The sequence below is a fragment of the Clarias gariepinus genome, chromosome 15 (assembly GCF_024256425.1).
Source record: "Clarias gariepinus isolate MV-2021 ecotype Netherlands chromosome 15, CGAR_prim_01v2, whole genome shotgun sequence".
Taxonomy (NCBI): domain Eukaryota; kingdom Metazoa; phylum Chordata; class Actinopteri; order Siluriformes; family Clariidae; genus Clarias; species Clarias gariepinus.
Window position 1 is genome coordinate 30,884,004 of NC_071114.1, and position 9,125 is coordinate 30,893,128.

A 9,125-nucleotide genomic window follows, 5' to 3' on the forward strand; every position below is an offset into this window, starting at 1 on the left:
GTTTAAAAGTTTACAACTACGTGTTAATGTGTTAAAGTAGGTTTAATTCAGCTGTACTGGGACAGAGAAACTGAAGAGGCTGAAACCAACTAACAAAGTCTGTGGGTCACTTTTTGAAGTTGCCTCCAAAGACCCTGAACTGATTGCAGCAGCAATTTGGACTACGGAAGAGATCATTTAATCAGTTATAGGTAATGTATCTCCTAATTCAAGAGGGAATCGTTTGGTTTTAGACTACTAATCGTTGTACTGGTCTAGACTTCATCGAATGTATTTTCTGTATTTTCAGCAGGGGGCAGAATCAGAATTTATACAGAATTCTTACATTGCAGGAAATTACTACATTACTGTACTTTTCACTCTTAGTAATTACTTTAATTAACTTTGATGTGTATTTACTGGGCTCTTAAGTTGTCTAGTAAGTTGTGTATTCAGGTGGAAATAATTAGATGATTCTAATAACTGTTATTATATCAGACATTGTCAGAGTGTTTAGGGAATCAGTGAAAAGCAGTTGTTCACCGTCACACTGACAATTTTTACAGCTGATGTCTAAACACTGTTTTCTTCGGCAGTTAAAATTCAGTTTCTCCGTCATGTCTGTCCATAGATATATAGATATATATACTGTCAATGGAAGTTGTTTGTATTCAGCTTTGTTCCATTTCCCATAGCGTTCCCAAAATAGCGCCGTCTAGTGGCTCCAGGGGGGAAACACCGGAATTTCGACTTAAAGGTCCTACACATCATATTTTTCATTAAATGTTAATATGATCTTTAGGGTCCTAATGAAAAGTTTGTATTATACGTTAATTAAAAATTCAAAAGGATTGTGTAAAAAAAACACTACTTTTACCTGGTAAAAACTAGCTCTGTTCTCAGCAACCTGTTTCAGTACATGCTAATTTAAATGCTCATGACCTCTGCTGAGCCCCACCCCCCCCAGTTCTGTGGGGCGTGACACGTGGGGTATAGCCACGGAAGTGTAGTCCAGTGCGGGCAATGCTTTAGACTGCATTACCCACAAAGCATTGCCCACAACGCAGTGCTTTGTGGGTAATGCAGTCCAAACTGGAAAACTATGGATTATAGAGCCAGAGCCTGTTTTCTTCAGTCGTTTTTGGTTTGATTTAAGTACGGAACCTACGCGGAAGTTTGTAATATCGCCTGACAACGCAGAAATTAAAAGAATGGACATGCATCGACTCGATTTGTCTTTCTCATCACTGCATGTGCATGAATTAACGGGTTGCGCTGCCGCGAGCAACAACAATAAAAAGCGGAGAAACTTACAGAGAGAGATACGGACGCGATGTGTTTACTGATGTGTTTACATGACTTCTTAATCTTCGACAGACATCGTTATAAACCATCTAACGTAACAAAGGTAAGCATAATATAGTTTTCCGACTACGTACACAGTTTGCAACTAGACAATCCCCTTAATGCATTGTTTATTATAAACGGGCGATTAGGGATTATATAGAGACGGATGTACACAGAGAAGAAGCCACAACCATGTTCCATGTATAAGTTAACTTACACTCCGCATTCATCGTGATTATTAGAAAAGGCGATCTGCAAAGTCATAGTAAAAGGAATTACACTCACCGAGCCTGTTGAAGATGAAGCAGGAACACGAAGCGTTAGTACAGATCCATTTTTAGGAGCAGCTTCCTAGTAAAACCTGCTTTATATTGACCTGCGTTTATAAAGCAGTCTGGTGAAAAATGATTATCGCAAACATGAACGCATTTAGGTAAATCGGCGGGGACGTTAGCTTCAAAAACTAAATTCAGCCACTGCGTCCTCAGCGGCTCAGATACCTAACCCTAGGTAGGTACCCTAGGTCACTAACCCTAGGTAGTGAATGACGACTGCTGTGTTCGCTATTACACCCAACAACTGTACACAACACTCACTTAGGCAACATTTTGCTCCAGCGGTGAAAAACAATGGCCGACAGCTTCTTCTCACTCGGGACGGGTCTTTGCTAAAACACCAGTGTCAATCAACTTGTGTAGGAGCGGCCTCTGTCAGTGTGGCGTCACATCGACAGGCATTTCTGATTGGCCTGATTTCAGAAGGGGGATGTTATTGTAATAAACGAAAAGAAAACCACTGGGCGGCTCTTTATCATCGTAGAGTGGTTGTGTACGCACTCTCCTAACACACAGTTCAGTCCAAACAGCTTAAAATAGTGCATGTAGGCCTGTATGACCCCTTTAAGCTCTTTTGCGGGTCTGTGCCACATACAGCGAAAAAACACAAGTATGCTTTAAAAAAGGGAAAAAACTAATGTTTAATTTTCTAACAACAGCAAACTAATTCTTATTAAACACGAGTCTTAAAATAAAATTGGAAGCAACGGACAACATTCAGTCGTAGTCATTTTTCTTATGTAGTTACACACAGTGTGCACTAGGGGGCAATGGAGTGTTTAATCAGGTTTCCCAGAGCAAAATTTCTCAACCTCATTCCAAAGAGGAATCTATTTAGAACACTTCCAAAAAGGCGACATGGATGCTACACACTTTCTAGGCATTCTAGTTGAAAGACTAGAATGCAGATTGTAACGAAACCAGCAGAAACGGTACATGTAATCATTTTAGTTCATGATGGATAAGTTCGTGCTAAGGCGCCGGAGGCTTCACTGCGCCCCCTGCTGTACACCACCTGAGACACACCCGCCTCCGCGACTCGTCATTGACACGGCGGGTAAACGAGGCGACGGAATTAAAACAACCGCGGGGACAAACGATAGGGCGACTTCTAAATGGCCAACTAAACTATTAGAGTCTTTATATATAACTCTCTCTCTCTCTCTAAATATTTTTAACTAAATATTAGTGTGACATTTCTTTTGGCAGTGTATATACTGCTCAAATCATTATAAGTTTTTATTATTATTCAAGTAGTAAACAATAATCAGTGGTATTTTTTTTACCTTTATTTAACCAGGCAAAACAGATTAAGAACAGGTTTCTTATGTACAACTGTGGCCTGGCCTGGTAAGACTTGTCACACTGTAACTAGAATATTTAATATATAAACCAAAATATACAAAAATTATATGATCTGTTCTATAGCTCATCTGCTTTAACTTGGGTTTTTTTTATTTATAAGACAACCTTTCAGTTTTGTAAATATTCTAGTTACAGTGTAACAAGTCTTACTTTAGGTTATTTAAGTTAAACGTTTTTGAGAATTAGAACATCCAGCTAAGATAAATGTTATGTAGTTGATGAATAAAATCTGGATTAAGGATATTTTATTTTGTTTTATTTATTTATATTTCAACTGTTTATGACATAGTGACACTAAACAGCTGAACAATTTCACTTTTCCGTTTACCTCTGAGAAAAAAAAAGCTTTTTTTTTTTTTGATTTATATTTAGAATTTTTATAACGGTACAAAAAGATAACAGTTAGTGCCCTTGTGGAGAATAAATAAATGAGTAACAGCCTATAGGTGTGATCACAACCCCCTCCGAACGACGACCACAGAGCCGCATTTTAGCCAAACTTCCGCTGTACGCAATTAGCTGTAGTTCACCACAGCTAAAAAAAAAAAAAAAAAAAGTGCCACCTTGTGGCGTTATTTGGTATTACCATGTAGCACATTACCAAACTTCTGGGGGGACAGTTACAGAAGTGGGGGATACATCAGTACAGAGCTAGGTGATGGTCACATAATTGGATGATGAAAACGGGCACATTTTATCCAAAGTAATGGATTGTGATAAGTATTGTAAAGATGTTCATTATGATACTGTTTACTTGCTTCAGTGAAACATTATGATCTAGTGTACCACTGTCGGAAAGAGAGTATTACATTTGGCATTTCTGCTGGTTTCGTTACAATCTGCATACTTGTATTTTAACTTAATTAACGCATAGGTAGTGTGGTAGCATCCTTCCCGCCATTTTGGACGTGTTTTAAATCACAGGAAATGTGATTAAACACTAGTGATGTGTCGTTCATGAACGATTTGTTCTTTTCGAACGAATCTTCAACGTGACTCACCTCAGAGAGTGATTCGTTCATGTTCTACTGGGCGCGCATGCGCAAATCATCACAAAACCTCCGTAAGGTATGTACAGGAAACAATTCAATTCAATTCAATTTAATTTTATTTGTATAGCGCTTTTGGCAATTTTCATTGCCGCAAAGCAGCTTTACATAGTCAAAAGAATCATTTAAGTTTGTATGAAATGTGAATTTGTATGAATCAAAATGGTCAGTTAGTCCCTGGTGAGCAAGCCGAGGGCGACAGTGGCAAAGAAAAACTCCCTGAGATGGTAATAGGAAGAAACCTTGAGAGGAACCAGACTCAACAGGGAACCCATCCTCATTTGGGTGAAACAGAAAGCAGTAAATGATCTGCATTTATACAGTGTGTAGGATGGGAGGCAGTTCAGCTATAATAGCTGATGTTAATTGATGTTAATATAGAGTCCAGGTAGTTATTGAAGACCCAGGTAGACTTGTAAGAAGTTCCAGTCATGAACTATCGAACTGGCAAGTCCCCAGAGAAACAGTTGCCAACACCAGTCAAGGCCAGAACCATTTTCTAGGTAGAGAGAATCATTCCCAGACACCAGACGCATCCCAGAGAGACACACGGGGCATCCATGTGACGAGATCTTCAGCCAGAAGCGGGGCACCAGGATGGGTCAGACAGGTCCGGAGGGCAGAGGGAGTCTGGATCACTGGCAGCTCAGGAACGACATGTGTAGCTCGACAGAGAGAGAGAGAAAGAGTGAAAGGGGGGGACAGGAGGAGAGAGGAAAAAGAAAGAGGGGGGGAAAGAGAAGAAGAGGAGAGATGGCAGTTAGGTATGGTCACAGTCACACAATGTATAATGTGAATGTATATTAACTGTAGAGTGCAAGCAGAGACTCCGGCAGGACTAACTATGACAGCATAACTAAAAGGGAGAGCCAGAAGGAAACACAAACATGAGGGCTTCCTGACATGTAAAGCAAACAATCACCTCACCGTCAGCAAACCTGAGTGATCAATGAGAGTGAGGAAGACAGCATCCAAACATACCAGTTCACCATAATACTCTACGTCCATGAGTCCCCCAGATCTGCTCCTTTACCTATGGCAAATCTATTTATAAAAATGCTTGGCTAAATAAATAGGTTTTTAGCCTGGACTTAAACACTGAGACTGTGTCTGAGTCCCGAACACTATTTGGAAGACTATTCCATAACTTTGGGGCTTTATAAGAAAAAGCTCCGCCCCCAGCTGTATTTTTCATAATACGCGGTACTGACAAGCAGCCTGCATCCTTTGATCGAAGTAGGCGTGGCGGATCGTAAGACACTAGCATTTCGCTCAGGTACTGCGGCACGAGACCATTTAATGCTTTATATGTCAAGAGTAGTATTTTAAAATCAATGCGAAATTTCACAGGGAGCCAATGGAGTGAAGATAAGATAGGGGTGATGTGCTCATATCTTCTGGTTCTGGTGAGGACTCTCGCTGCTGCATTCTGGACTAGCTGAAGCTTATTTATGCATCTAGCTGAACAACCAGACAGTAAGGCATTACAATAGTCCAACCTAGAGGTGATAAAAGCATGAACTAGTTTTTCTGCGTCGTTTGGCGACAATAAATTTCTTATTCTGGCAATATTTCTGAGGTGAAAGAATGCTATCCTGGTAATATTATCTACATGTGCTTCAAATGAAAGGCTGGAATCAATAATCACACCAAGGTCTTTCACTGTTGCATTTGATGGAACAGAAAGGCCATCTAAAGTTACGGTGTGATCTAAAATTTTACTCCTAGCTGTATGCGGTCCTATGACTAGAACTTCTGTCTTATCCGGATTTAGCAGAAGGAAGTTAATTAGCATCCAATTTCTTATGTCCTGCACACATTGCTCAATTTTAGTAAGCTGTTTTTTCTCATCAGGTTTTGCTGAGACATATAACTGTGTATCGTCAGCATAACAATGAAAACTAATACCATGCTTACGGATTATGTTGCCCAGAGGAAGCATGTAAAGGGAAAAAAGCAGTGGACCTAAAACTGAACCCTGCGGAACGCCAAACTCCACTAGAGAACATGCAGAATAATCACCATTTAAGTCTACATACTGATAACGATGGGTCAGATAGGATCTGAGCCAGGAGAGGGCTGTACCCTTAATTCCCACTACATTTTCTAATCTGTGAAGAAGAATAGCGTGATCAACAGTGTCAAAAGCTGCACTGAGGTCAAGTAATACAAGCATAGTTACACAACCCTGAAACAGAATTAAACGATTCGTTCTCAATTACCCTTCTACTCCGAGTCGTTCGTTCTTTTGTCACGTGACTCCCATAGACGCTATGCAGTGCAGTAGATTCAAAAGAACGAACGATCGGGCTAGAAGATATGGGAGGTGAACTGCTCATTCTGTTTATTATAATAATATGTCCTTAACTGCATTATAATATTTTCATTCCTGGAACTATAGCCAAAATCTGTGTATGTAGACGTATTGGGGGTCTTTTTATTTAAAATGCAACATTTAAATTAACATTTTATTTCTTATTAAAAGACAAAATGAACTAAATGACGCAAAAAAAAAGATTCATTCATTTTGATGAACAAGATTAAAAGAACCGAGTCACTAAAATGATTCAAACTTCCCATCACTATTAAACACTCTTATACATAAGAAAAATCACTCGAATCGTAGTCATTTTTGTCATTTAGTTACACGCAGCGTCCACAAGAGGGCGACAGAGTGTTTCTCGGTCCCCTCAACTAGAACAACCCAAAGATTCACAACTCAGCGTTATCACTTACAACTGAGGAATAATCTGAAATAAACACAAAGGATTTTGTCTGCAGTTGATAAAGTTTTAAACATTTTTTTTTTTTGGGGGGGCGGGGGGGGGGTGTTGAGACAAAAGTGAAATTCGACGTTTTAAGGCTATTCTCAATTTTCTTTTAATATAATGACAATCAAGATAAGCAGAGTAATTTATTTAATGCAATCATATTACTCTATAACAATCCAACTGGGCATCAAATCCTGCCATGTAGAGAGGAGAGAAGTCATTAGTGACATCACCTGTATGTGAAAGAGAGGGTGTGGGACAGATTCCACTATCCCCCACTTATATCAAGATGGCAAAATAGCATGAGCCTGGATAACCTCTGGATTGTTCATGCTCTTTTCTGTTCCAGATGTTCGTGAACCCCCAATACGAAGGCAGTCTGAACCCCACCTACACGGTTGTGTGTGTGATGGCCGACTGGACGTTCTCCTGCACCCGTGGTTCTGTGAGTGACCTTAGGTGTTGTCTCACCTGCAGGGAAAAGACTTTTTGTGAGATAACGGATTCTCTTCAGACTCGTTAAATCAGTGCTGCTGGACTGATACTAATAATTAATTTGCTCTTTAGACACTAATACTTCTGAAAAGGGTCAGCCAGATTGACTTGTAAAAAAAAAATTCTATTTTGTCCCCAATATTTTCCCAATTAGTTTTTACTCGTCCAATGAAGGCATGTTTAAAGTAAATGTACTGTAGTTCATATTTTTCAAAAAATAATAATTCCAAGAACAATCCTTACACAAGGATGCTGAAGGCAGCAGTGAGAATGTCTTTCACCTATACTGTAGGCTTAAGTCTTTAATCAAAATTATCTGCATGTAGAGATGAACTTCATAAAGAAATTAAGCAAAATAAGGAAAGCTTAGAATAAATAAAGGACTCATCCTAGCATTTAAATAACCCCAGTGGATTTATTTATTTATGGCTTTAATGTAAATGTTTGTGCTGATCTGATCAGGTTCGAGTCGTCACATCCGTCGTCTTGGCAACAAATCAAACACTTTGAAAAATGGACAAATTAAGAATCCACAAGCAAAAAACAGCTTGAGTTTCTAAAAAAAAGCATTGAGGTTTATTTTTTAACACTAATTGTCTTTCTTGTATTTATATAAAGTTTATGACTGCCACTGTTTTTCTTCATGTGATGGTTTAGAATGTTTTGTTGTACATGACCAGTAACATTTCCTATCAAAAATCTGACTGATTAAATAAATTATTCTCTTACAGTTTCTTCACTGATTGTGGAATCAGAGCTGTGTAGCACAAAGACGATAGGTGAGTCCACAAGTCTATTTATATATATATATATATATACACTGCATATATACTGCATATATACTACTCAGCAAAAAAAGAAACGTCCTCTGACTTTCAACTGTTTCTACTTTCAGTAAACTTAATGTGTAAATATTTGTATGAACACTAAAAGAGTCAACACCATAAGACGTGAACTAAAAATGTTTCCCAATGTGTCCCTGAATGAAGGGAGGCTCAAAATCAAAAGTACCAGTCAGTATCTGGTGGCCACCAGCTGCTTAAAGTACTGCAGTGCATCTCCTCCTCATGGACTGCCTATTGCGGACAGTCTGAGCACTGATGGAGGGATTGTGTGTTCCTGGTGTGACTCGGGCAGTTGTTGTGGCCATCCTGTACCTGTCACGCAGGTGTGATATTCGGATGTACCCATCCTGTGCGGGTGTTGTTACACGTGTTCTTCCACCGCGAGCATGATCGGCCGTCCTTCCTGTCTCCCTGTAGCGCCGTCTTAGGCGTCTCACGGTGCGGACATGGCGATTTATCGCCCTAGCCACATCAGCGGTCCTCATGCCTCCCTGCTGCATGCCTAATGCACGTTCACGCAGATGAGCAGGGACCCTGGGCATCTTTCTTTGGGTGTTTTTCACAGTTGGTAGACAAGTCTCTTTAGTGTCCTGTGTTTTTAGAACTTGGCCTTAAATGCCTACTTTCTGTAAGCTGTTAAGGTCTTAACGACCATTCCACAGGTGCATGTTAAATAATTGATTATGGTTAATTGAACATACATTTACCAAAACATTGTTTAAACCCTTTACAATGAAGATCTTTGAAGTTATTTGAATTTTTACAACATTATTGTTGAAATACACAGTCCTGAAAAAGGGATGATTCTTTTTTTTTGCTGAGTATATATATATATATATATATATATATATAATATATTGTATAATATATAATTATACAATATATTAAATATATATTATATTAATTATATTATTATACTATATAAAAAAAAACTAGATC